At 53.3% G+C, this 26,781-nt stretch overlaps 8 non-coding genes and 4 pseudogenes across 8 annotated transcripts; all 12 read right to left on the bottom strand.

Moving 5' to 3' along the window:
• Nucleotides 1-6,213: 6,213 nt before the first annotated feature.
• Nucleotides 6,214-6,332, bottom strand: LOC141266883 (5S ribosomal RNA). The gene has a single exon (XR_012320904.1). It is a non-coding gene; the product is annotated as a 5S ribosomal RNA (ribosomal RNA).
• Nucleotides 6,333-8,038: 1,706 nt separating this feature from the next.
• On the bottom strand, nt 8,039-8,157 carry LOC141266206 (5S ribosomal RNA). The gene has a single exon (XR_012320259.1). It is a non-coding gene; the product is annotated as a 5S ribosomal RNA (ribosomal RNA).
• A 1,706-nt stretch (nt 8,158-9,863) lies between these two features.
• Nucleotides 9,864-9,982, bottom strand: LOC141267375 (5S ribosomal RNA; annotated as a pseudogene).
• A 1,706-nt stretch (nt 9,983-11,688) lies between these two features.
• Nucleotides 11,689-11,807, bottom strand: LOC141267008 (5S ribosomal RNA). Its single transcript, XR_012321027.1, has one exon. It is a non-coding gene; the product is annotated as a 5S ribosomal RNA (ribosomal RNA).
• A 1,705-nt stretch (nt 11,808-13,512) lies between these two features.
• Nucleotides 13,513-13,631, bottom strand: LOC141268866 (5S ribosomal RNA; annotated as a pseudogene).
• Nucleotides 13,632-15,321: 1,690 nt separating this feature from the next.
• LOC141267499 (5S ribosomal RNA) lies at nt 15,322-15,440 on the bottom strand (annotated as a pseudogene).
• Nucleotides 15,441-17,145: 1,705 nt separating this feature from the next.
• LOC141269449 (5S ribosomal RNA) lies at nt 17,146-17,264 on the bottom strand (annotated as a pseudogene).
• Nucleotides 17,265-18,958: 1,694 nt separating this feature from the next.
• LOC141266796 (5S ribosomal RNA) lies at nt 18,959-19,077 on the bottom strand. Its single transcript, XR_012320820.1, has one exon. It is a non-coding gene; the product is annotated as a 5S ribosomal RNA (ribosomal RNA).
• Nucleotides 19,078-20,767: 1,690 nt separating this feature from the next.
• LOC141266543 (5S ribosomal RNA) lies at nt 20,768-20,886 on the bottom strand. Its single transcript, XR_012320577.1, has one exon. It is a non-coding gene; the product is annotated as a 5S ribosomal RNA (ribosomal RNA).
• Nucleotides 20,887-22,592: 1,706 nt separating this feature from the next.
• Nucleotides 22,593-22,711, bottom strand: LOC141266766 (5S ribosomal RNA). The gene has a single exon (XR_012320791.1). It is a non-coding gene; the product is annotated as a 5S ribosomal RNA (ribosomal RNA).
• Nucleotides 22,712-24,401: 1,690 nt separating this feature from the next.
• LOC141266346 (5S ribosomal RNA) lies at nt 24,402-24,520 on the bottom strand. Its single transcript, XR_012320386.1, has one exon. It is a non-coding gene; the product is annotated as a 5S ribosomal RNA (ribosomal RNA).
• Nucleotides 24,521-26,226: 1,706 nt separating this feature from the next.
• On the bottom strand, nt 26,227-26,345 carry LOC141267334 (5S ribosomal RNA). The gene has a single exon (XR_012321294.1). It is a non-coding gene; the product is annotated as a 5S ribosomal RNA (ribosomal RNA).
• Between the last annotated feature and the right edge of the window lie 436 nt (nt 26,346-26,781).

Genomic DNA, 26,781 nt, shown 5'->3' with positions numbered 1-26,781 from the left:
TCCTCCTATCAGCCATACGTTTGTATCGGTTCCCCATAGTATTCAGATTCTTCAGCACCCCTCTCCATACTGAAGCGAGAGATGAGGAAAATCGTTCCTCCTCCGGAACCCCCGAAGAGCCCCCCCTACTGAAAGTACAAAACTGGGGGTGAAAACCATATGCCCCAAAAAACGGGGACTTACCAGTGGACTCGCTCCGCCTATTATTGAGAGCAAACTCTGCCAGAGGTAGGAAAGAAGCCCAGTCCTCCTGGTTCTCTGACACAAAACACCGAAGATATGTCTCCAAGCTCTGGTTCATACGTTCCGTCTGACCATTGGTCTGAGGATGAAAAGCCGACGAGAATGACAAATGCATCCCCCGCCGTGCACAAAACGCCTTCCAGAACTTGGACACAAACTGAGACCCCCGATCAGACACCACCTCGGAGGGTACCCCGTGAAGCCTCACAATCTCCCCAATGAACACCTGCGCAAGAGTTTTAGCATTAGGGAGAGCCGGAAGAGCGATAAAATGTGCCATCTTGCTGAACCTGTCCACTACAACGAGTATGACCGTTTTACCCGAAGACGGAGGGAGGTCCGTAATAAAGTCCATAGACAGATGAGTCCAAGGACGCTCCGGGATCTTCAAAGGTAAAAGGGCCCCAGACGGACGGGTATGTGAGGTCTTAGAGCGCGCACAAACCCCACAGGACGCGACAAAAGTTACCACCTCTTTATGTAAGTTAGGCCACCAAAACCGACGCGAGAGGAGATCCACAGTTGCTTTACTCCCCGGGTGTCCTGCAAAAACTGAGTTATGGTGTGCCTCGATCACCTTTTGTCGCAACTGATCTGGAACGAACAGTCTCCCCGGAGGTCCAACAGGGGCGTCCCCCTGAGCCTCCAATATCTCCTCCTCCAGCTCAGAGCATACTGCCGAAACCACCACCCCCTCCTGAAGAATAGGAATCGGGTCGTCCGTATTCCCGGCCCCAGGGAAACTACGAGATAAGGCATCCGCCTTTACATTTTTAGACCCAGGACGATATGTAACGACGAAATTAAACCTGGTAAAAAACAATGACCACCTAACTTGTCTGGGATTCAGACGTTTAGCGGACTCCAGATATAGCAGGTTCTTGTGATCGGTGATGACGGTGACCGGATGAACTGCCCCCTCCAAAAAATGGCGCCACTCCTCAAAAGCTAACTTAATGGCCAAGAGTTCCCTATTGCCGACATCGTAATTCCTCTCAGCGGACGACAATTTTTTAGAGAAAAAGGCGCACGGATGCCACTTACCAGGGGACGAACCCTGTGACAATACTGCTCCCACCCCTACCTCGGAAGCGTCTACCTCTACAAAGAATGGCTGAGACGCATCAGGTTGAATGAGTATGGGTGCCGAGGCAAAACATTTTTTCAAGGAGGAGAATGCTTGACAAGCCTTGTCAGACCACCTAGAAAAATCCGTCCCCTTTTTAGTCATGTCTGTGAGAGGCTTAACCATGGACGAGAAATTACGAATGAACTTCCGGTAATAGTTAGCAAACCCCAGGAAACGTTGTAGTGCCTTAAGATTCTCCGGCCGATCCCACTCAAGAACTGCCCGCACTTTCCCAGGGTCCATACGAAAACCGGACGCTGAAACCAGGAAGCCTAAAAACTGGAGTTCCTGTACGGCGAACACACACTTTTCCCACTTGGCATACAGTTTATTATCCCGCAAGATCTGTAACACCTGTCTAACGTGCTCCTGATGAGACACCAGATCCGGCGAGTAAATTAAGATATCATCCAGATATATGACAACAAACTGTCCCACCAGGTGGCGAAAAATATCATTAACAAAGTGTTGAAACACCGCCGGGGCATTAGTCAGACCGAATGGCATGACAAGGTTCTCATAATGCCCCTCCGGAGTGTTAAAAGCCGTCTTCCACTCATCCCCCTCCTTCATCCTAATCAGATTGTACGCCCCCCTGAGATCCAACTTAGAGAACCATTTGGCGCCCACGATCTGATTAAAGAGATCGGGAATAAGTGGGAGCGGATATGGATCTCGGACCGTAATCCGATTAAGTTCACGGAAATCCAGGCAAGGGCGTAGGCCTCCATCTTTCTTCTTAACAAAGAAGAACCCCGCGGCCACCGGTGAAGATGAAGGTCTAATATGCCCCTTAGCCAGACTTTCAGAAATATAATCCTTCATGGCCTGCCTCTCAGGACCAGAAAGGTTATACAACCTAGCTTTAGGTAACTTGGCCTCAGGGAGCAGTTTTACAGAACAGTCATACTCGCGATGAGGAGGTAGTTCCTGACACCCATTCTCCGAGAATACATCCTCAAAGTCCGCCAGAAATGGAGGTAAGACCCAAGGAGTAACCGCACCGATGACCGTGTTCATGCAGTTTTTATTACAGAATTTACTCCATTGGCTTATCTCTCTGGTTTGCCAATTAATAACCGGGTTATGCTTAGCTAACCAAGGAAGGCCCAACACTATAGGAGTGGGAAGACCCTCCAACACGTAGCAAGACAACAGTTCTTTATGTATTGCCCCCACTTGAAGTTTTACGCCATGCACAGCTTGCAAAAAACTTCCCTGACCGAGAGGCCTGGCATCGATCGAGAATATGGGGATGGGTTTAGCCAACTCACTCAATCGCATACCTTGAACCCGGGCAAACCGAGCATCAACCAGATTAGCCCCGGCCCCACTATCCAGAAGAACAGATATCCTCTCAGTTCTCGCACCCACCACCACCTCCGCCGGTACGAGAAACTGAGACGAACCTAGGGACGAAATACCTACTCCCAGATTGCCGTCCACCACACAACCTGGGATCAACAGTTTTTTCGACGACTCTTTACTCTGCAAGGGACGGGATGGACACCCCCCAATAAAATGTCCCTTTTTCCCGCAGAGGAAACACCTTCCTGTCTTATGGCGCTCCACCGGTCCCCTTCCCCGAAATGATGTCCCTCCTAATTGCATAGGCTCCTCCGGACTGACCAGGGGAACCACCATATGAGGGGACCTTGTAGGAGGTGGAGACATTACAGGGGGTAGAGTTATCCCGCACCTCTCCCGAAGCCGTCTGTCAACGCGAATGGCAAGGGCCATAGCGGCTTCCAGTGACGCGGGAGAGTCATACTGTGCCAACACATCCTGTAATTTGTCGGATAAACCATGACAAAACTGGCTCCTAAGAGCCGGGTCATTCCACTGGGTGTCCGTGGCCCACCTACGGAACTCCGAACAGAATTCCTCCGCTGGACGATCTCCCTGCTGAATCCTACGTAACTTAGACTCAGCAAGGGAGATCCGATCTGGGTCATCATATACGAGTCCCAGAGCAGCGAAAAACCTATCCACTGACTGGAGAACCGGGGAGCTTGGGGGAAGAGAGAACGCCCAAGATTGTGGGTCCCCTTGTAGGAGCGAGATGACAATTCCCACCCTTTGTTCTTCGCTGCCCGATAACCGAGGCCGCAGCCGAAAGTACAATTTGCATGCCTCCCGGAAAACAAAAAACTTGTCCCGCCCCCCAGTGAACCTGTCAGGGAGAGCTACTTTAGGTTCTGGTCCGGCTTGCTCCAGAGGATGCAAAACCTTGGACCTAACGTCCGCCAGCCCCATGGACAAACTCTGCAACTGCCGAGCTAGACCGGCTACTGGATCCATGGTAGCTGGAGAAAAACTAAGTTGGTCGGTGAAAATGTCACACTGTCACAGAATACTGGAGGTAGGGGGCCTAAGCTGACCCTAAGCTGGGGCCCTGACTAATCCCTCAACCTGGAGGTACTGTTAAAGGTACAGAGGTCCAGGCCGCCAGCGTAACCCCTACCTCCTGAGGATCCCTGCACCTCAGTAATCTAGTCCTGAGAAGGACCCCGATCACAACAATTGGGAACCAGAAATAATATGCCCACACACAGTATTTAGACGAACGAGACAGTACAAGGGAAAAACCAAAACCACCTTGCATACAACTTCTACACAACTACAACAGAGGGCACACCAACGGGAAAGGAGATAAATGATAAAGCGAGGAAAGGGAAAAAACACTTCCAAATACACTTATCTCAGCAACTCCAAACACCACGATCCGCTCTGTAAGTCTGAATGAAAAGCTTTCACCGACACCTCCCAAACAGACCTGCAGGAATATGAAGGAGTCTCACTAAAGAAGCATTGATTGCAGCTGGGCGAGGCTGGACCTCAGCTAGCCCAGAGAGAGAGAGAATTAACTCCTTCACTGCCGAAAAAACACAAAGCACCAACAAGTCAGCTGCGAGAAGTCAGGCTGTGTACTCGTGACGATCTTCGTGGCAACACACCCGTGACAATAAGACTAAAGTTCCCGGCGTGTGGGCTCTGCATCAGCCAACAAGACAAAGAACCTTTGCTGTTTTTGTAAACGTTGCTTTTGTTTGGCGCCAAAGTTTTCCGGGACTAGCTGCAGCCGCCGCGATTCACAGGCCCGTGATAGACCACATCTGAGGTTACCGGTACCGTAACTTTAAGATACCCGGGTATCCCTATACTAGGGGTATAAGAGCAATTGGTATGGTTTCATGCATTGTTATTGTTAATAGTGGTAGGATTGTACTCAGTGTGCCATCTCAGGGGTCCCTATAGAACACCCTCACTAGAGTGAAACAGTGTTTAGGTAAAATTGTTCCAGATCTTTAGAATAATTCACATAAACTGGGAACCTTGAGATTGGCACATTGATTTCAGCTTTTGCTGATTGTGTGTATTTAGTAGGGACAGTGTCCCAGGTAGAACCTGAAACTGATTCATGCAATACTGAATTTTAGTCTAATCCCTGTTCTAGTAAAGAAAGTGTTTATTTCTGTCTCTGTCTCAGTTTGTGACTCCCTGGATCTCTCTCGGACCTCCGGTCATTACACATTCACACGTGCTTGCACGTGGCCATATTCCCTATTTGCCCCTACAACCTCTCCGTCACCCTGCGTCAGACTCTCCTGTCTGTCTTATTATTATTTCAGGGCCTTAGCAGGAATCACCCCTTTAATTCCTTCCAGCTCCTTCCTAGCACTGAGGTTAGCTCCTGGGCAGCTGTCTGATTGGGTTAGTTACACAAGCTTCTTTGAAGAAGAAGACGTTACTTCTGCCTGCCCTCGTTAGGCGGTCGCCCTCTAAAACCATCCCCTGGGCACCTGCTGAAAGCCTGGCCCCTTCACAGCGCGAGATGCTTTTAACGCCATCATTTGCATACGGCCCGCTGCGGGGTCAATAAGCACTCCTAGCCGTGGCAAGGAGCTCGGTGTGAGGCCTGGTAGAGGCGGCGGGGTTGCGTCCTTATCTTAGAGGTCTTGGGGGGCTTGGGAGGCTTGGGACTTCCAGCCTCTAATTTACGTAAGGTCGGTGTCCAGCAAGGCGCCACTCCATGATAGCCGAGCTGGGCAAGATGGCAAAACGTCATCAAAATTGTCTACAATACCTGGTGTTCTCAGGAGGTGTCCCAACCAAGTATTTCCGAACCCATCTCTGCTTTGCTTCCGAGATCGGACGTATCCAAGGTCGTATGGCCAGTAGACGCTGCTTGGCCCATCGCCCGGCCAGCCTTCCTCAGGCTCGCGTGGGGATCAGTACTCTGGCCGTTCTGGGGCGGTCTCCGAAGGACCGATGCATAGGCTGTGCCGTCCTTATAGGTGTTGTTTGTTGAGCAATGAAACACCTGCCGCATTAGATGTGTTTAAAAATGGCTCGGCGCAGGGTCTCCTGCAGGCTAAACCGTTCATCGCGGGGATGTGACAGAAAGAGCAAGCTGGACCCGCAACTTGGGGTGAAACGAAACGCCCAGGAGTGAATGAAGGAAGAGGGTGAGATGTTTGCGAGTGAATTTGAGCTGCTCTTCGCAGGGGTCGTGTGGCCTGCAAAGGTGTTTTGCTTGGGTTGTGCTGTAAACTGGCCTCCAGGTTACCGGTGGTTGCCTCCAGGTCAGCGGTGGTTGCCTCCAGTCATGCGGGAGTTGCTGGTCCTGGTGAAAAGAAGCCTAGTATTAAAAGTAAATAAGCAACAATGCTGGAGGCCCACAGTGATGAGAAGGATGCTGTTTTTTTGCAAGGATTAAATAGCGCAAGAGAGAAAGCAAATGAAACGAAGAAAGGAGCATGTGTGCGCTTGTGAAAAAAGGAATGGAAAAAAGGCATAGAGGAGAGTGACCCCTGCTGGTGGAAGTAAGAAAAAGCAAAAGCCTACAGCACCTGGTATTCCCAGGTGGTCTCCCATCCAAGTACTAACCAGGCCTGACCCTGCTTAGCTTCCAAGATCAGACGAGATCAGGCGTGTTCAAGGTGGTGTTGCCGTAGGCTGAGACAGGCCTCTCACTTGCTGCTTTTCTACTTTGACGTCCGGTTGCCGGCTGCCCTTTCCAGTGCTTAGTAAGACAAGGTGCTTTTGTGCTTTCCTTTCTCTTCACTTTTTTGCTGGCTCCTTAAAAAGGTCTTGTAGACAGAACGCCCCGCTCAGAGCCGCTGAGCTCACTGATCGGCTGCCGCGCTGTCGACGGAACGTCAGCGTCGCGGCCAATGCCACAGGCCGGGAGCAGCGGCGAGACTCACCGGTAGACCTGGGTAGGGTGAGTAGAGCACAGTTAGTTGCTTTCTAATAGCCTGCAGCCGGGGATTAACTTTTAATGAAAGGGAGCAACCCTTTTGACTGTTTGCAGCGCGCCGTACCTAGGAAGCGCACACTCACACACAGCGAGCATGCACAAGTTGCTCGCACGAGACCACATTCCCTATTTGCACCTGCAGCTTTTCCGCCACCATGCGTCAGACTCTCCTGCCTGTCTTATTATTCTTTCAGGGCCTTAGCAGGAACCACCCCCTCAATTCCCTCCCGCTCCTTCCTAGCACTGAGGTTAGCTCCTGGGCAGCTGTCTGATTGGGTTAGTTACACAAGCTTCTTTGAAGAAGAAGACGTTACTTCTGCTGGCCCTCGTTAGGCGGTCGCCCTCTAAAACCATCCCCTGGGCAGCTGCTGAAAGCCTGGCCCCTTCACGGCGCGAGATGCTTTTAACGCCATCATTTGCATACGGCCCGCTGCGGGGTCAATAAGCACTCCTAGCCGTGGCAAGGAGCTCGGTGTGAGGCCTGGTAGAGGCGGCGGGGTTGCGTCCTTATCTCAGAGGTCTTCGGGGGCTTGGGAGGCTTGGGACTTCCAGCCTCTACTTTACGTAAGGTCGGTGTCCAGCAAGGCGCCACTCCATGCTAGCCGAGCTGGGCAAGATGGCAAAACGTCATCAAAATTGTCTACAATACCTGGTGTTCTCAGGAGGTGTCCCAACCAAGTATTTCCGAACCCATCTCTGCTTTGCTTCCGAGATCGCACGTATCCAAGGTGGTATGGCCAGTAGACGCTGCTTGGCCCATCGACCGGCCAGCCTTCCTCAGGCTCGCGTGGGGACCAGAGCTCTGGCCGTTCTGGGGCGGTCTCCGAAGGACCGATGCATAGGCTGTGCCGTCCCTATAGGTGTTGTTTGTTGAGCAATGAAACACCTGCCGCATCAGATGTGTTTAAAAATGGCTCGGCGCAGGGTCTCCTGCAGGCTAAACCGTTCATCGCGGGGATGTGACAGAAAGAGCAAGCTGGACCCGCAACTTGGGGTGGAGCGAAACGCCCAGGAGTGAATGAAGGAAGAGGGTGAGATGGTTGCGAGTGAATTTGAGCTGCTCTTCGGGGGGGTCGTGTGGCCTGCAAAGGTGTTTTGCTTGGGTTGTGCTGTAAACTGGCCTCCAGGTTACCGGTGGTTGCCTCCAGGTCAGCGGTGGTTGCCTCCAGTCATGCGGGAGTCGCTGGTCCTGGTGAAAAGAAGCCTAGTATTAAAAGTAATTAAGCAACAATGCTGGAGGCCCACGGTGATGAGAAGGATGCTGGTATTTTGCAAGGATTAAATAGCGCAAGAGAGAAAGCAAATGAAAAGAAGAAAGGAGCATGTGTGCGCTTGTGAAAAAAGGAATGGAAAAAAGGAATAGAGGAGAGTGACCCCTGCTTGTGGAAGTAAGAAAAAGCAAAAGCCTACAGCACCTGGTATTCCCAGGTGGTTTCCCATCCAAGTACTAACCAGGCCCAACCCTGCTTAGCTTCCAAGATCAGACAAGATCGGGCGTGTTCAGGGTGGTGTGGCCGTAGGCTGAGACAAGCCTCTCACTTGCTGCTTTTCTACTTTGACGTCCGGTTGCCGGCTGCCCTTTCCAGTGCTTAGTAAGACAAGGTGCTTTTGTGCTTTCCTTTCTCTTCACTTTTTTGCTGGCTCCTTAAAAAGGTCTTGTAGACAGAACGCCCCGCTCAGAGCCGCTGAGCTCACTGATCGGCTGCCACGCTGTCGACGGAACGTCAGCGTCGCGGCCAATGCCACAGGCCGGGAGCAGCGGCGAGATTCACCGGTAGACCTGGGTAGGGTGAGTAGAGCGCGGTTAGTTGCTTTCTAATAGCCTGCAGCCGGGGATTAACTTTTAATGAAAGGGAGCAACCCTTTTGACTGTCTGCAGCGCGCCGTACCTAGGAAGCGCACACTCACACACAGCGAGCATGCACAAGTTGCTCGCACGAGACCACATTCCCTATTTGCACCTGCAGCTTTTCCGCCACCATGCGTCAGACTCTCCTGTCTGTCTTATTATTCTTTCAGGACCTTAGCAGGAACCACCCCCTCAATTCCCTCCCGCTCCTTCCTAGCACTGAGGTTAGCTCCTGGGCAGCTGTCTGATTGGGTTAGTTACACAAGCTTCTTTGAAGAAGAAGACGTTACTTCTGCTGGCCCTCGTTAGGCGGTCGCCCTTTAAAACCAACCCCTGGGCAGCTGCTGAAAGCCTGGCCCCTTCACAGCGCGAGATGCTTTTAACGCCATCATTTGCATACGGCCGGCTGCGGGGTCAATAAGCACTCCTAGCCGTGGCAAGGAGCTCGGTGTGAGGCCTGGTAGAGGCGGCGGGGTTGCGTCTTTATCTTAGAGGTCTTGGGGGGCTTGGGAGGCTTGGGACTTCCAGGCTCTACTTTACGTAAGGTCGGTGTCCAGCAAGGCGCCACTCCATGCTAGCCGAGCTGGGCAAGATGGCAAAACGTCATCAAAATTGTCTACAATACCTTGTGTTCTCAGGAGGTGTCCCAACCAAGTATTTCCGAACCCATCTCTGCTTTGCTTCCGAGATCGGACGTATCCAAGGTGGTATGGCCAGTAGACGCTGCTTGGCCCATCGACCGGCCAGCCTTCCTCAGGCTCGCGTGGGGACGAGAACTCTGGCCGTTCTGGGGCGGTCTCCGAAGGACCGATGCATAGGCTGTGCCGTCCCTATATGTGTTGTTTGTTGAGCAATGAAACACCTGCCGCATCAGATGTGTTAATACATGGCTCGGCGCAGGGTCTCCTGTAGGCTAAACCGTTCATCGCGGGGATGTGACAGAAAGAGCAAGCTGGACCCGCAACTTGGGGTGGAGCGAAACGCCCAGGAGTGAATGAAGGAAGAGGGTGAGATGGTTGCGAGTGAATTTGAGCTGCTCTTCAGGGGGGTCGTGTGGCCTGCAAAGGTGTTTTGCTTGGGTTGTGCTGTAAACTGGCCTCCAGGTTACCGGTGGTTGCCTCCAGGTCACCGGTGGTTGCCTCCAGTCATGCGGGAGTCGCTGGTCCTGGTGAAAAGAAGCCTAGTATTAAAAGTAATTAAGCAACAATGCTGGAGGCCCACGGTGATGAGAAGGATGCTGGTATTTTGCAAGGATTAAATAGCGCAAGAGAGAAAGCAAATGAAAAGAAGAAAGGAGCATGTGTGCGCTTGTGAAAAAAGGAATGGATAAAAGGCATAGAGGAGAGTGACCCCTGCTTGTGGAAGTAAGTAAAAGCAAAAGCCTACAGCACCTGGTATTCCCAGGCGGTCTCCCATCCAAGTACTAACCAGGCCTGACCCTGCTTAGCTTCCAAGATCAGATGACATCGGGCGTGTTCAGGGTGGTGTGGCCGTGGGCAGAGACAGGCCTCTCACTTGCTGCTTTTCTACTTTGACGTCCGGTTGCCGGCTGCCCCTTCCAGTGCTTAGTAAGACAAGGTGCTTTTGTGCTTTCCTTTCTCTTCACTTTTTTGCTGGCTCCTTAAAAAGGTCTTGTAGACAGAACGCCCCGCTCAGAGCCGCTGAGCTCACTGATCGGCTGCCGCGCTGTCGACAGAACGTCAGCGTCGCGGCCAATGCCACAGGCCGGGAGCAGCGGCGAGACTCACCGGTAGACCTGGGTAGGGTGAGTAGAGCGCGGTTAGTTGCTTTCTAATAGCCTGCAGCCGGGGATTAACTTTTAATGAAAGGGAGCAACCCTTTTGACTGTCTGCAGCGCGCCGTACCTAGGAAGCGCACACTCACACACAGCGAGCATGCACAAGTTGCTCGCACGAGACCACATTCCCTATTTGCACCTGCAGCTTTTCCGCCACCATGCGTCAGACTCTCCTGCCTGTCTTATTATTATTTCAGGGCCTTAGCAGGAACCACCCCCTCAATTCCCTCCCGCTCCTTCCTAGCACTGAGGTTAGCTCCTGGGCAACTGTCTGATTGGGTTAGTTACACAAGCTTCTTTGAAGAAGAAGACGTTACTTCTGCTGGCCCTCGTTAGGCGGTCGCCCTCTAAAACCATCCCCTGGGCAGCTGCTGAAAGCCTGGCCCCTTCACAGCGCGAGATGCTTTTAACGCCATTATTTGCATACGGCCGGCTGCGGGGTCAATAAGCGCTCCTAGCCGTGGCAAGGAGCTCGGTGTGAGGCCTGGTAGAGGCGGCGGGGTTGCGTCCTTATCTTAGAGGTCTTGGGGGGCTTGGGAGGCTTGGGACTTCCAGCCTCTACTTTACGTAAGGTCGGTGTCCAGCAAGGCGCCACTCCATGCTAGCCGAGCTGGGCAAGATGGCAAAACGTCATCAAAATTGTCTACAATACCTAGTGTTCTCAGGAGGTGTCCCAACCAAGTATTTCTGAACCCATCTCTGCTTTGCTTCCGAGATCGGACGTATCCAAGGTGGTATGGCCAGTAGACGCTGCTTGGCCCATCGACCGGCCAGCCTTCCTCAGGCTCGCATGGGGACGAGAACTCTGGCCGTTCTGGGGTGGTCTCCGAAGGACCGATGCATAGGCTGTGCCTTCCCTATAGGTGTTGTTTGTTGAGCAATGAAACACCTGCCGCATCAGATGTGTTTAAAAATGGCTCGGCGCAGGGTCTCCTGCAGGCTAAACCGTTCATCGCGGGGATGTGACAGAAAGAGCAAGCTGGACCCGCAACTTGGGGTGGAGCGAAACGCCCAGGAGTGAATGAAGGAAGAGGGTGAGATGGTTGCGAGTGAATTTGAGCTGCTCTTCGGGGGGGTCGTGTGGCCTGCAAAGGTGTTTTGCTTGGGTTGTGCTGTAAACTGGCCTCCAGGTTACCGGTGGTTGCCTCCAGGTCAGCGGTGGTTGCCTCCAATCATGCGGGAGTCGCTCGTCCTGGTGAAAAGAAGCCTAGTATTAAAACTAAATAAGCAACAATGCTGGAGGCCCACGGTGATGAGAAGGATGCTGGTATTTTGCAAGGATTAAATAGCGCAAGAGAGAAAGCAAATGAAAAGAAGAAAGGAGCATGTGTGCGCTTGTGAAAAAAGGAATGAAATAAAGGCATAGAGGAGAGTGACCCCTGCTTGTGGAAGTAAGAAAAAGCAAAAGCCTACAGCACCTGGTATTCCCAGGCGGTCTCCCATCCAAGTACTAAGCAGGCCCAACCCTGCTTAGATTCTGAGATCAGACAAGATCGGGTGTGTTCAGGGTGGTGTGGCTGTAGGCAGAGACAGGCCTCTCACTTGCTGCTTTTCCACTTTGACGTCCGGTTGCCGGCTGCCCTTTCCAGTGCTTAGTAAGACAAGGTGCTTTTGTGCTTTCCTTTCTCTTCACTTTTTTGCTGGCTCCTTAAAAAGGTTTTGTAGACAGAACGCCCCGCTCAGAGCCGCTGAGCTCACTGATCGGCTTCCGCGCTGTCGACGGAACGTCAGCGTCGCGGCCAATGCCACAGGCCGGGAGCAGCGGCGAGACTCACCGGTAGACCTGGGTAGGGTGAGTAGAGCGCGGTTATTTGCTTTCTAATAGCCTGCAGCCGGGGATTAACTTTTAATGAACGGGAGCAACCCTTTTGACTGTCTGCAGCGCGCCGTACCTAGGAAGCGCACACTCACACACAGCGAGCATGCACAAGTTGCTCGCACGAGACCACATTCCCTATTTGCACCTGCAGCTTTTCCGCCACCATGCGTCAGACTCTCCTGCCTGTCTTATTATTATTTCAGGGCCTTAGCAGGAACCACCCCCTCAATTCCCTCCCGCTCCTTCCTAGCACTGAGGTTAGCTCCTGGGCAGCTGTCTGATTGGGTTAGTTACACAAGCTTCTTTGAAGAAGAAGACGTTACTTCTGCTGGCCCTCGTTAGGTGGTCGCCCTCTAAAACCATCCCCTGGGCAGCTGCTGAAAGCCTGGCCCCTTCACAGCGCGAGATGCTTTTAACGCCATCGTTTGCATACGGCCGGCTGCGGGGTCAATAAGCACTCCTAGCCGTGGCAAGGAGCTCGGTGTGAGGCCTGGTAGAGGCGGCGGGGTTGCGTCCTTATCTTAGAGGTCTTGGGGGCTTGGGAGGCTTGGGATTTCCAGCCTCTACTTTACGTAAGGTCGGTGTCCAGCAAGGCGCCACTCCATGCTATCCGAGCTGGGCAAGATGGCAAAACGTCATCAAAATTGTCTACAATACCTGGTGTTCTCAGGAGGTGTCCCAACCAAGTATTTCCGAACCCATCTCTGCTTTGCTTCCGAGATCGGACGTATCCAAGGTGGTATGGCCAGTAGACGCTGCTTGGCCCATCGCCCGGCCAGCCTTCCTCAGGCTTGCGTGGGGACGAGAACTCTGGCCGTTCTGGGGCGGTCTCCGAAGGACCGATGCATAGGCTGTGCCGTCCCTATAGGTGTTGTTTGTTGAGCAATGAAACACCTGCCGCATCAGATGTGTTTAAAAATGGCTCGGCGCAGGGTCTCCTGCAGGCTAAACCGTTCATCGCGGGGATGTGACAGAAAGAGCAAGCTGGACCAACAACTTGGGGTGGAGCGAAACGCCCAGGAGTGAATGAAGGAAGAGGGTGAGATGGTTGCGAGTGAATTTGAGCTGCTCTTCGGGGGTGTCGTGTGGCCTGCAAAGGTGTTTTGCTTGGGTTGTGCTGTAAACTGGCCTCCAGGTTACCAGTGGTTGCCTCCAGGTCAGCGGTGGTTGCCTCCAGTCATGCGGGAGTCGCTGGTCCTGGTGAAAAGAAGCCTAGTATTAAAAGGAAATAAGCATCAATGCTGGAGGCCCACGGTGATGAGAAGGATGCTGGTATTTTGCAAGGATTAAATAGCGCAAGAGAGAAAGCAAATGAAAAGAAGAAAGGAGCATGTGTGCGCTTGTGAAAAAAGGAATGGAAAAAAGGCATAGAGGAGAGTGATCCCTGCTGGTGGAAGTAAGAAAAAGCGAAAGCCTACAGCACCTGGTATTCCCAGGCAGTCTGCCATCCTAGTACTAACCAGGCCTGACCCTGCTTAGCTTCCAAGATCAGACAAGATCAGGCGTGTTCAGGTTGGTGTGGCCATAGGCAGAGACAGACCTCTCACTTGCTGCTTTTCTACTTTGACGTCCGGCTGCCGGCTGCCCTTTCCAGTGCTTAGTAAGACAAGGTGCTTTTGTGCTTTCCTTTCTCTTCACTTTTTTGCTGGCTCCTTAAAAAGGTCTTGTAGACAGAACGCCCCGCTCAGAGCCGCTGAGCTCACTGATCGGCTGCCGCGCTGTCGACGGAACGTCAGCGTCGCGGCCAATGCCACAGGCCGGGAGCAGCGGCGAGACTCACCGGTAGACCTGGGTAGGGTGAGTAGAGCACGGTTAGTTGCTTTCTAGATTAACTTTTAATGAAAGGGAGCAACCCTTTTGACTGTCTGCAGCGCGCCGTACCTAGGAAGCGCACACTCACACACAGCGAGCATGCACAAGTTGCTCGCACGAGACAACATTCCCTATTTGCACCTGCAGCTTTTCCGCCACCATGCGTCAGACTCTCCTGCCTGTCTTATTATTATTTCAGGGCCTTAGCAGGAACCACCCCCTCAATTCCCTCCCGCTCCTTCCTAGCACTGAGTTTAGCTCCTGGGCAGCTGTCTGATTGGGTTAGTTACACAAGCTTCTTTGAAGAAGAAGACGTTACTTCTGCTGGCCCTCGTTAGGCGGTCGCCCTCTAAAACCATCCCCTGGGCAGCTGCTGAAAGCCTGGCCCCTTCACAGCGCGAGATGCTTTTAACGCCATCATTTGCATACGTCCGGCTGCGGGGTCAATAAGCACTCCTAGCCGTGGCAAGGAGCTCGGTGTGAGGCCTGGTAGAGGCGACGGGGTTGCGTCCTTATCTTAGAGGTCTTGGGGGGCTTGGGAGGCTTGGGACTTCCAGCCTCTACTTTACGTAAGGTCGGTGTCCAGCAAGGCGCCACTCCATGCTAGCCGAGCTGGGCAAGATGGCAAAACGTCATCAAAATTGTCTACAATACCTGGTGTTCTCAGGAGGTGTCCCAACCAAGTATTTCCGAACCCATCTCTGCTTTGCTTCCGAGATCGGACGTATCCAAGGTGGTATGGCCAGTAGACGCTGCTTGGCCCATCGCCCGGCCAGCCTTCCTCAGGCTCGCGTGGGGACGAGCGCTGTGGCCGTTCTGGGGCGGTCTCCGAAGGACCGATGCATAGGCTGTGCCGTCCCTATAGGTGTTGTTTGTTGAGCAATGAAACACCTGCCGCATCAGATGTGTTTAAAAATGGCTCGGCGCAGGGTCTCCTGCAGGCTAAACCGTTCATCGCGGGGATGTGACAGAAAGAGCAAGCTGCACCCGCAACTAGGGGTGGAGCGAAACGCCCAGGAGTGAATGAAGGAAGAGGGTGAGATGGTTGCGAGTGAATTTGAGCTGCTCTTCGGGGGGGTCGTGTGGCCTCCAAAGGTGTTTTGCTTGGGTTGTGCTGTAAACTGGCCTCCAGGTTACTGGTGGTTGCCTCCAGGTCAGCGGTGGTTGCCTCCAATCAGCCGGGAGTCGCTGGTCCTGGTGAAAAGAAGCCTAGTATTAAAAGTAAATAAGCAACAATGCTGGAGGCCCACGGTGATGAGAAGGATGCTGGTATTTTGCAAGGATTAAATAGCGCAAGAGAGAAAGCAAATGAAAAGAAGAAAGGAGCATATGTGCGCTTGTGAAAAAAGGAATGGAAAAATGGCATAGAGGAGAGTGACCCCTGCTTGTGGAAGTAAGAAAAAGCAGAAGCCTACAGCACCTGGTATTCCCAGGTGGTCTCCCATCCAAGTACTAACCAGGCCTGACCCTGCTTAGCTTCCAAGATTAGACGAGATTGGGCGTGTTCAGGGTGTTGTGGCCATAGGCAGAGACAGGCCTCTCACTTGCTGCTTTTCTACTTTGACGTCCGGTTGCCAGCTGCCCTTTCCAGTGCTTAGTGAGACAAGGTGCTTTTGTGCTTTCCTTTCTCTTCACTTTTTTGCTGGCTCCTTAAAAAGGTCTTGTAGACAGAACGCCCCGCTCAGAGCCGCTGAGCTCACTGATCGGCTGCCACGCTGTCGACGGAACGTAAGCGTCGCGGCCAATGCCACAGGCCGGGAGCAGCGGCGAGACTCACCGGTAGACCTGGGTAGGGTGAGTAGAGCGCGGTTAGTTGCTTTCTAATAGCCTGCAGCCGGGGATTAACTTTTAATGAAAGGGAGCAACCCTTTTGACTGTCTGCAGCGCGCCGTACCTAAGATGCGCACACTCACACACAGCGAGCATGCACAAGTTGCTCGCACGAGACCACATTCCCTATTTGCACCTGCAGCTTTTCCGCCACCATGCGTCAGACTCTCCTGCCTGTCTTATTATTATTTCAGGGCCTTAGCAGGAACCACCCCCTCAATTCCCTCCCGCTCCTTCCTAGCACTGAGGTTAGCTCCTGGGCAGCTGTCTGATTGGGTTAGTTACACAAGCTTCTTTGAAGAAGAAGACGTTACTTCTGCTGGCCCTCGTTAGGCGGTCGCCCTCTAAAACCATCCCCTGGGCAGCTGCTGAAAGCCTGACCCCTTCACAGCGCGAGATGCTTTTAATGCCATCATTTGCATACGGCTGGCTGCGGGGTCAATAAGCACTCCTAGCCGTGGCAAGGAGCTCGGTGTGAGGCCTGGTAGAGGCGGCGGGGTTGCGTCCTTATCTTAGAGGTCTTGGGGGGCTTGGGAGGCTTGGGACTTCCAGCCTCTACTTTACGTAAGGTCGGTGTCCAGCAAGGCGCCACTCCATGCTAGCCGAGCTGGGCAAGATGGCAAAACGTCATCAAAATTGTCTACAATACCTGGTGTTCTCAGGAGGTGTCCCAACCAAGAATTTCCAAACCCATCTCTGCTTTGCTTCCGAAATCGGCCGTATCCAAGGTGGTATGGCCAGTAGACGCTGCTTGGCCCATCGCCCGGCCAGCCTTCCTCAGGCTCGCGTGGGGACGAGAACTCTGGCCGTTCTGGGGCGGTCTCCGAAGGACCGATGCATAGGCTGTGCCGTCCCTATAGGTGTTGTTTGTTGAGCAATGAAACACCTGCCGCATCAGATGTGTTTAAAAATGGCTCGGCGCAGGGTCTCCTGCAGGCTAAACCGTTCATCGCGGGGATGTGACAGAAAGAGCAAGCTGGACCCGCAACTAGGGGTGGAGCGAAACGCCCAGGAGTGAATGAAGGAAGAGGGTGAGATGGTTGCGAGTGAATTTGAGCTGCTCTTCGCGGGGGTCGTGTGGCCTGCAAAGGTGTTTTGCTTGGGTTGTGCTGTAAACTGGCCTCCAGGTTACCGGTGGTTGCCTCCAGGTCAGCGGTGGTTGCCTCCAGTCAGCCGGGAGTCGCTGGTCCTGGTGAAAAGAAGCCTAGTATTAAAAGTAAATAAGCAACAATGCTGGAGGCCCACGGTGATGAGAAGGATGCTGGTATTTTGCAAGGATTAAATAGCGCAAGAGAGAAAGCAAATGAAAAGAAGAAAGGAGCATGTGTGCGCTTGTGAAAAAAGGAATGGAAAAAAGGCATAGAGGAGAGTGACCCCTGCTTGTGAAGTAAGAAAAAGCAAAAGCCTACAGCACCTGTTATTCCCAGGCAGTCTCCCATCCAAGTACTAACCAGGCCTGACCCTGCTTAGTTTCCGAGATCAGACGAGACCAGGCGTGTTCAGAGTGGTGTGGCCGGAGGAAGAGACAGCCCTCTCACTTGCTGCTTTTCTACTTTGACGTCCGGTTGCCGGCTGCCCTTTCCAGTGCTTAGTAAGACAAGGTGCTTTTGTGCTTTCCTTTCTCTTCACTTTTTTGCTGGCTCCTTAAAAAGGTCTTGTAGACAGAACGCCCCGCTCAGAGCCGCTGAGCTCACTGATCGGCTGCCGCGCTGTCGACGGAACGTCAGCGTCGCGGCCAATGCCACAGGCCGGGAGCAGCGGCGAGACTCACCGGTAGACCTGGGTAGGGTGAGTAGAGCGCGGTTAGTTGCTTTCTAGATTAACTTTTAATGAAAGGGAGCAACCCTTTTGACTGTCTGCAGCGCGCCGTACCTAGGAAGCGCACACTCACACACAGCGAGCATGCACAAGTTGCTCGCACGAGATCACATTCCCTATTTGCACCTGCAGCTTTTCCGCCACCATGCGTCAGACTCTCCTGCCTGTCTTATTATTATTTCAGGGCCTTAGCAGGAACCACCCCCTCAATTCCCTCCCGCTCCTTCCTAGCACTGAGGTTAGCTCCTGGGCAGCTGTCTGGTTGGGTTAGTTACACAAGCTTCTTTGAAGAAGAAGACGTTACTTCTGCTGGCCCTCGTTAGGCGGTCGCCCTCTAAAACCATCCCCTGGGCAGCTGCTGAAAGCCTGGCCCCTTCACAGCGCGAGAGAGATGCTTTTAACGCCATCATTTGCATACGGCCGGCTGTGGGGTCAATAAGCACTCCTAGCCGTGGCAAGGAGCTCGGTGTGAGGCCTGGTAGAGGCGGCGGGGTTGCGTCCTTATCTTAGAGGTCTTGGGGGGCTTGGGAGGCTTGGGACTTCCAGCCTCTACTTTACGTAAGGTCGGTGTCCAGCAAGGCGCCACTCCATGCTAGCCGAGCTGGGCAAGATGGCAAAACGTCATCAAAATTGTCTACAATACCTGGTGTTCTCAGGAGGTGTCCCAACCAAGTATTTCCGAACCCATCTCTGCTTTGCTTCCGAGATCGGACGTATCCAAGGTGGTATGGCCAGTAGACGCTGCTTGGCCCATCGCCCGGCCAGCCTTCCTCAGGCTCGCGTGGGGACGAGAACTCTGGCCGTTCTGGGGCGGTCTCCGAAGGACCGATGCATAGGCTGTGCCGTCCCTATAGGTGTTGTTTGTTGAGCAATGAAACACCTGCCGCATCAGATATGTTTAAAAATGGCTCGGCGCAGGGTCTCCTGCAGGCTAAACCGTTCATCGCGGGGATGTGACAGAAAGAGCAAGCTGGAGCCGCAACTAGGGGTGGAGCGAAACGCCCAGGAGTGAATGAAGGAAGAGGGTGAGATGGTTGCGAGTGAATTTGAGCTGCTCTTCGGGGGGGTCGTGTGGCCTCCAAAGGTGTTTTGCTTGGGTTGTGCTGTAAACTGGCCTCCAGGTTACTGGTGGTTGCCTCCAGGTCAGCGGTGGTTGCCTCCAATCAGCCGGGAGTCGCTGGTCCTGGTGAAAAGAAGCCTAGTATTAAAAGTAAATAAGCAACAATGCTGGAGGCCCACGGTGATGAGAAGGATGCTGGTATTTTGCAAGGATTAAATAGCGCAAGAGAGAAAGCAAATGAAAAGAAGAAAGGAGCATGTGTGCGCTTGTGAAAAAAGGAATGGAAAAAAGGCATAGAGGAGAGTGACCCCTGCTGGTGGAAGTAAGAAAAAGCAAAAGCCTACAGCACCTGGTATTCCCAGGCGGTCTCCCATCCAAGTACTAACCAGGCCCAACCCTGCTTAGCTTCCAAGATCAGACAAGATCAGGCGTGTTCACGGTGGTGTGGCCGTAGGCAGAGACAGGCCTCTCACTTGCTGCTTTTCTACTTTGACGTCCGGTTGCAGGCTGCCCTTTCCAGTGCTTAGTAAGACAAGGTGCTTTTGTGCTTTCCTTTGTCTTCACTTTTTTGCTGGCTCCTTAAAAAGGTCTTGTAGACAGAACGCCCCGCTCAGAGCCGCTGAGCTCACTGATCGGCTGCCGCGCTGTCGACAGAACGTCAGCGTCGCGGCCAATGCCACAGGCCGGGAGCAGCGGCGAGACTCACCGGTAGACCTGGGTAGGGTGAGTAGAGCGCGGTTAGTTGCTTTCTAATAGCCTGCAGCCGGGGATTAACTTTTAATGAAAGGGAGCAACCCTTTTGACTGTCTGCAGCGCGCCGTACCTAGGAAGCGCACACTCACACACAGCGAGCATGCACAAGTTGCTCGCACGAGACCACATTCCCTATTTGCACCTGCAGCTTTTCCGCCACCATGCGTCAGACTCTCCTGCCTGTCTTATTATTATTTCAGGGCCTTAGCAGGAACCACCCCCTCAATTCCCTCCCGCTCCTTCCTAGCACTGAGGTTAGCTCCTGGGCAGCTGTCTGATTGAGTTAGTTACACAAGCTTCTTTGAAAAAGAAGACGTTACTTCTGCTGGCCCTCGTTAGGCGGTCGCCCTCTAAAACCATCCCCTGGGCAGCTGCTGAAAGCCTGGCCCCTTCACAGCGCGAGAGAGATGCTTTTAACGCCATCATTTGCATACGGCCGGCTGCGGGGTCAATAAGCACTCCTAGCTGTGGCAAAGAGCTCGGTGTGAGGCCTGGTAGAGGCGGCGGGGTTGCGTCCTTATCTTAGAGGTCTTGGGGGGCTTGGGAGGCTTGGGACTTCCAGCCTCTACTTTACGTAAGGTCGGTGTCCAGCAAGGCGCCACTCCATGCTAGCCGAGCTGGGCAAGATGGCAAAACGTCATCAAAATTGTCTACAATACCTGGTGTTCTCAGGAGGTGTCCCAACCAAGTATTTCCGAACCCATCTCTGCTTTGCTTCCGAGATCGGACGTATCCAAGGTGGTATGGCCAGTAGATGCTGCTTGGCCCATCGACCGGCCAGCCTTCCTCAGGATCGCGTGGGGGCGAGAACTCTGGCCGTTCTGGGGCGGTCTCCGAAGGACCGATGCATAGGCTGTGCCGTCCCTATAGGTGTTGTTTGTTGAGCAATGAAACACCTGCCGCATCAGATGTGTTTAAAAATGGCTTGGCGCAGGGTCTCCTGCAGGCTAAACCGTTCATCGCGGGGATGTGACAGAAAGAGCAAGCTGGACCCGCAACTTGGGGTGGAGCGAAACGCCCAGGAGTGAATGAAGGAAGAGGGTGAGATGGTTGCGAGTGAATTTGAGCTGCTCTTCGGGGGGGGTCGTGTGGCCTGCAAAGGTGTTTTGCTTGGGTTGTGCTGTAAACTGGCCTCCAGGTTACCAGTGGTTGTCTCCAGTCATGCGGGAGTCGCTGGTCCTGGTGAAAAGAAGCCTAGTATTAAAAGTAAATAAGCAACAATGCTGGAGGCCCACGGTGATGAGAAGGATGCTGGTATTTTGCAAGGATTAAAAAGCGCAAGAGAGAAAGCAAATGAAAAGAAGAAAGGAGCATGTGTGCGCTTGTGAAAAAAGGAATGGAAAAAAGGCATAGAGGAGAGTGACCCCTGCTTGTGGAAGTAAGAAAAAGCAAAAGCCTACAGCACCTGGTATTCCCAGGTGGTCTCCCATCCAAGTACTAACCAGGCCCAACCCTGCTTAGATTCTGAGATCAGACGAGATCGGGTGTGTTCAGGGTGGTGTGGACGTAGGCAGAGACAGGCCTCTCACTTGCTGCTTTTCTACTTTGACGTCCGGTTGCCGGCTGCCCTTTCCAGTGCTTAGTAAGACAAGGTGCTTTTGTGCTTTGCTTTCTCTTCACTTTTTTGCTGGCTCCTTAAAAAGGTCTTGTAGACAGAACGCCCCGCTCACAGCCGCTGAGCTCACTGATCGGCTGCCGCGCTGTCGACGGAACGTCAGCGTCGCGGCCAATGCCACAGGCCGGGAGCAGCGGCGAGACTCACCGGTAGACCTGGGTAGGGTGAGTAGAGCGCGGATAGTTGCTTTCTAATAGCCTGCAGCCGGGGATTAACTTTTAATGAAAGGGAGCAACCCTTTTGACTGTCTGCAGCGCGCCGTACCTAGGAAGCACACACTCACACACAGCGAGCATGCACAAGTTGCTCGCACGACACCACATTCCCTATTTGCACCAGCAGCTTTTCCGCCACCATGCGTCAGACTCTCCTGCCTGTCTTATTATTATTTCAGGGCCTTAGCAGGAACCACCCCCTCAATTCCCTCCCGCTCCTTCCTAGCACTGAGGTTAGCTCCTGGGCAGCTGTCTGATTGGGTTAGTTACACAAGCTTCTTTGAAGAAGAAGACATTACTTCTGCTGGCCCTCGTTAGGCAGTCGCCCTCTAAAACCATCCCCTGGGCAGCTGCTGAAAGCCTGGCCCCTTCACAGCGCGAGATGCTTTTAACGCCATCATTTGCATACGGCCGACTGCGGGGTCAATAAGCACTCCTAGCCGTGGCAAGGAGCTCGGTGTGAGGCCTGGTAGAGGCGGCGGGGTTGCGTCCTTATCTTAGAGGTCTTGGGGGGCTTGGGAGGCTTGGGACTTCCAGCCTCTACTTTACGTAAGGTCGGTGTCCAGCAAGGCGCCACTCCATGCTAGCCGAGCTGGGCAAGATGGCAAAACGTCATCAAAATTGTCTACAATACCTGGTGTTCTCAGGAGGTGTCCCAACCAAGTATTTCCGAACCCATCTCTGCTTTGCTTCCGAGATCGGACGTATCCAAGGTGGTATGGCCAGTAGACGCTGCTTGGCCCATCGCCCGGCCAGCCTTCCTCAGGCTCGCGTGGGGACGAGAACTCTGGCCGTTCTGGGGCGGTCTCCGAAGGACCGATGCATAGGCTGTGCCGTCCCTATAGGTGTTGTTTGTTGAGCAATGAAACACCTGCCGCATCAGATATGTTTAAAAATGGCTCGGCGCAGGGTCTCCTGCAGGCTAAACCGTTCATCGCGGGGATGTGACAGAAAGAGCAAGCTGGAGCCGCAACTAGGGGTGGAGCGAAACGCCCAGGAGTGAATGAAGGAAGAGGGTGAGATGGTTGCGAGTGAATTTGAGCTGCTCTTCGGGGGGGTCGTGTGGCCTCCAAAGGTGTTTTGCTTGGGTTGTGCTGTAAACTGGCCTCCAGGTTACTGGTGGTTGCCTCCAGGTCAGCGGTGGTTGCCTCCAATCAGCCGGGAGTCGCTGGTCCTGGTGAAAAGAAGCCTAGTATTAAAAGTAAATAAGCAACAATGCTGGAGGCCCACGGTGATGAGAAGGATGCTGGTATTTTGCAAGGATTAAATAGCGCAAGAGAGAAAGCAAATGAAAAGAAGAAAGGAGCATGTGTGCGCTTGTGAAAAAAGGAATGGAAAAAAGGCATAGAGGAGAGTGACCCCTGCTGGTGGAAGTAAGAAAAAGCAAAAGCCTACAGCACCTGGTATTCCCAGGCGGTCTCCCATCCAAGTACTAACCAGGCCCAACCCTGCTTAGCTTCCAAGATCAGACAAGATCAGGCGTATTCACGGTGGTGTGGCCGTAGGCAGAGACAGGCCTCTCACTTGCTGCTTTTCTACTTTGACGTCCGGTTGCCGGCTGCCCTTTCCAGTGCTTAGTAAGACAAGGTGCTTTTGTGCTTTCCTTTGTCTTCACTTTTTTGCTGGCTCCTTAAAAAGGTCTTGTAGACAGAACGCCCCGCTCAGAGCCGCTGAGCTCACTGATCGGCTGCCGCGCTGTCGACAGAACGTCAGCGTCGCGGCCAATGCCACAGGCCGGGAGCAGCGGCGAGACTCACCGGTAGACCTGGGTAGGGTGAGTAGAGCGCGGTTAGTTGCTTTCTAATAGCCTGCAGCCGGGGATTAACTTTTAATGAAAGGGAGCAACCCTTTTGACTGTCTGCAGCGCGCCGTACCTAGGAAGCGCACACTCACACACAGCGAGCATGCACAAGTTGCTCGCACGAGACCACATTCCCTATTTGCACCTGCAGCTTTTCCGCCACCATGCGTCATACTCTCCTGCCTGTCTTATTATTATTTCAGGGCCTTAGCAGGAACCACCCCCTCAATTCCCTCCCGCTCCTTCCTAGCACTGAGGTTAGCTCCTGGGCAGCTGTCTGATTGAGTTAGTTACACAAGCTTCTTTGAAAAAGAAGACGTTACTTCTGCTGGCCCTCGTTAGGCGGTCGCCCTCTAAAACCATCCCCTGGGCAGCTGCTGAAAGCCTGGCCCCTTCACAGCGCGAGAGAGATGCTTTTAACGCCATCATTTGCATACGGCCGGCTGCGGGGTCAATAAGCACTCCTAGCTGTGGCAAAGAGCTCGGTGTGAGGCCTGGTAGAGGCGGCGGGGTTGCGTCCTTATCTTAGAGGTCTTGGGGGGCTTGGGAGGCTTGGGACTTCCAGCCTCTACTTTACGTAAGGTCGGTGTCCAGCAAGGCGCCACTCCATGCTAGCCGAGCTGGGCAAGATGGCAAAACATCATCAAAATTGTCTACAATACCTGGTGTTCTCAGGAGGTGTCCCAGCCAAGTATTTCCGAACCCATCTCTGCTTTGCTTCCGAGATCGGACGTATCCAAGGTGGTATGGCCAGTAGATGCTGCTTGGCCCATCGACCGGCCAGCCTTCCTCAGGATCGCGTGGGGACGAGAACTCTGGCCGTTCTGGGGCGGTCTCCGAAGGACCGATGCATAGGCTGTGCCGTCCCTATAGGTGTTGTTTGTTGAGCAATGAAACACCTGCCGCATCAGATGTGTTTAAAAATGGCTTGGCGCAGGGTCTCCTGCAGGCTAAACCGTTCATCGCGGGGATGTGACAGAAAGAGCAAGCTGGACCCGCAACTTGGGGTGGAGCGAAACGCCCAGGAGTGAATGAAGGAAGAGGGTGAGATGGTTGCGAGTGAATTTGAGCTGCTCTTCGGGGGGGGTCGTGTGGCCTGCAAAGGTGTTTTGCTTGGGTTGTGCTGTAAACTGGCCTCCAGGTTACCAGTGGTTGTTTCCAGTCATGCGGGAGTCGCTGGTCCTGGTGAAAAGAAGCCTAGTATTAAAAGTAAATAAGCAACAATGCTGGAGGCCCACGGTGATGAGAAGGATGCTGGTATTTTGCAAGGATTAAAAAGCGCAAGAGAGAAAGCAAATGAAAAGAAGAAAGGAGCATGTGTGCGCTTGTGAAAAAAGGAATGGAAAAAAGGCATAGAGGAGAGTGACCCCTGCTTGTGGAAGTAAGAAAAAGCAAAAGCCTACAGCACCTGGTATTCCCAGGTGGTCTCCCATCCAAGTACTAACCAGGCCCAACCCTGCTTAGATTCTGAGATCAGACGAGATCGGGTGTGTTCAGGGTGGTGTGGCCGTAGGTAGAGACAGGCCTCTCACTTGCTGCTTTTCTACTTTGACGTCCGGTTGCCGGCTGCCCTTTCCAGTGCTTAGTAAGACAAGGTGCTTTTGTGCTTTGCTTTCTCTTCACTTTTTTGCTGGCTCCTTAAAAAGGTCTTGTAGACAGAACGCCCCGCTCACAGCCGCTGAGCTCACTGATCGGCTGCCGCGCTGTCGACGGAACGTCAGCGTCGCGGCCAATGCCACAGGCCGGGAGCAGCGGCGAGACTCACCGGTAGACCTGGGTAGGGTGAGTAGAGCGCGGATAGTTGCTTTCTAATAGCCTGCAGCCGGGGATTAACTTTTAATGAAAGGGAGCAACCCTTTTGACTGTCTGCAGCGCGCCGTACCTAGGAAGCACACACTCACACACAGCGAGCATGCACAAGTTGCTCGCACGACACCACATTCCCTATTTGCACCAGCAGCTTTTCCGCCACCATGCGTCAGACTCTCCTGCCTGTCTTATTATTATTTCAGGGCCTTAGCAGGAACCACCCCCTCAATTCCCTCCCGCTCCTTCCTAGCACTGAGGTTAGCTCCTGGGCAGCTGTCTGATTGGGTTAGTTACACAAGCTTCTTTGAAGAAGAAGACATTACTTCTGCTGGCCCTCGTTAGGCAGTCGCCCTCTAAAACCATCCCCTGGGCAGCTGCTGAAAGCCTGGCCCCTTCACAGCGCGAGATGCTTTTAACGCCATCATTTGCATACGGCCGACTGCGGGGTCAATAAGCACTCCTAGCCGTGGCAAGGAGCTCGGTGTGAGGCCTGGTAGAGGCGGCGGGGTTGCGTCCTTATCTTAGAGGTCTTGGGGGGCTTGGGAGGCTTGGGACTTCCAGCCTCTACTTTACGTAAGGTCGGTGTCCAGCAAGGCGCCACTCCATGCTAGCCGAGCTGGGCAAGATGGCAAAACGTCATCAAAATTGTCTACAATACCTGGTGTTCTCAGGAGGTGTCCCAACCAAGTATTTCCGAACCCATCTCTGCTTTGCTTCTGAGATCGGACGTATCCAAGGTGTTATGGCCAGTAGACGCTGCTTGGCCCATCGACCGGCCAGCCTTCCTCAGGTTCGCGTGGGGACGAGAACTCTGGCCGTTCTGGGGCGGTCTCCGAAGGACCGATGCATAGGCTGTGCCGTCCCTATAGGTGTTGTTTGTTGAGCAATGAAACACCTGCCGCATCAGATGTGTTTAAAAATGGCTTGGCGCAGGGTCTCCTGCAGGCTAAACCGTTCATCGCGGGGATGTGACAGAAAGAGCAAGCTGGACCCACAACTTGGGGTGGAGCGAAACGCCCAGGAGTGAATGAAGGAAGAGGGTGAGATGGTTGCGAGTGAATTTGAGCTGCTCTTCGGGGGGGTCGTGTGGCCTGCAAAGGTGTTTTGCTTGGGTTGTGCTGTAAACTGGCCTCCAGGTTACCGGTGGTTGCCTCCAGGTCAGCGGTGGTTGCCTCCAGTCATGCGGGAGTCGCTGGTCCTGGTGAAAAGAAGCCTAGTATTAAAAGTAAATAAGCAACAATGCTGGAGGCCCACGGTGTTGAGAAGGATGCTGGTATTTTGCAAGGATTAAATAGCGCAAGAGAGAAAGCAAATGAAAAGAAGAAAGGAGCATGTGTGCGCTTGTGAAAAAAGGAATGGAAAAAAGGCATAGAGGAGAGTGACCCCTGCTTGTGGATGTAAGAAAAAGCAAAAGCCTACAGCACCTGGTATTCCCAGGCGGTCTCCCATCCAAGTACTAACCAGGCCCAACCCTGCTTAGATTCCGAGATCAGACGAGATCGGGTGTGTTCAGGGTGGTGTGGCCGTAGGCAGAGACAAGCCTCTCACTTGCTGCTTTTCTACTTTGACGTCCGGTTGCCGGCTGCCCTTTCCAGTGCTTAGTAAGACAAGGTGCTTTTGTGCTTTCCTTTCTCTTCACTTTTTTGCTGGCTCCTTAAAAAGGTCTTGTAGACAGAACGCCCCGCTCACAGCCGCTGAGCTCACTGATCGGCTGCCGCGCTGTCGACGGAACGTCAGAGTCGCGGCCAATGCCACAGGCCGGGAGCAGCGGCGAGACTCACCGGTAGACCTGGGTAGGGTGAGTAGAGCGCGGTTAGTTGCTTTCTAATAGCCTGCAGCCGGGGATTAACTTTTAATGAAAGGGAGCAACCCTTTTGACTGTCTGCAGCGCGCCGTACCTAGGAAGCGCACACTCACACACAGCGAGCATGCACAAGTTGCTCGCACGAGACCACATTCCCTATTTG

This window comes from Phyllobates terribilis, unplaced genomic scaffold (genome assembly GCF_046119375.1).
Source record: "Phyllobates terribilis strain yellow unplaced genomic scaffold, ASM4611937v1 Scaffold_4__5_contigs__length_816908805, whole genome shotgun sequence".
Taxonomy (NCBI): domain Eukaryota; kingdom Metazoa; phylum Chordata; class Amphibia; order Anura; family Dendrobatidae; genus Phyllobates; species Phyllobates terribilis.
The sequence above is the reverse complement of the archived record's forward strand: the minus strand, read 5'-3'. Positions and strand labels throughout refer to the sequence as shown.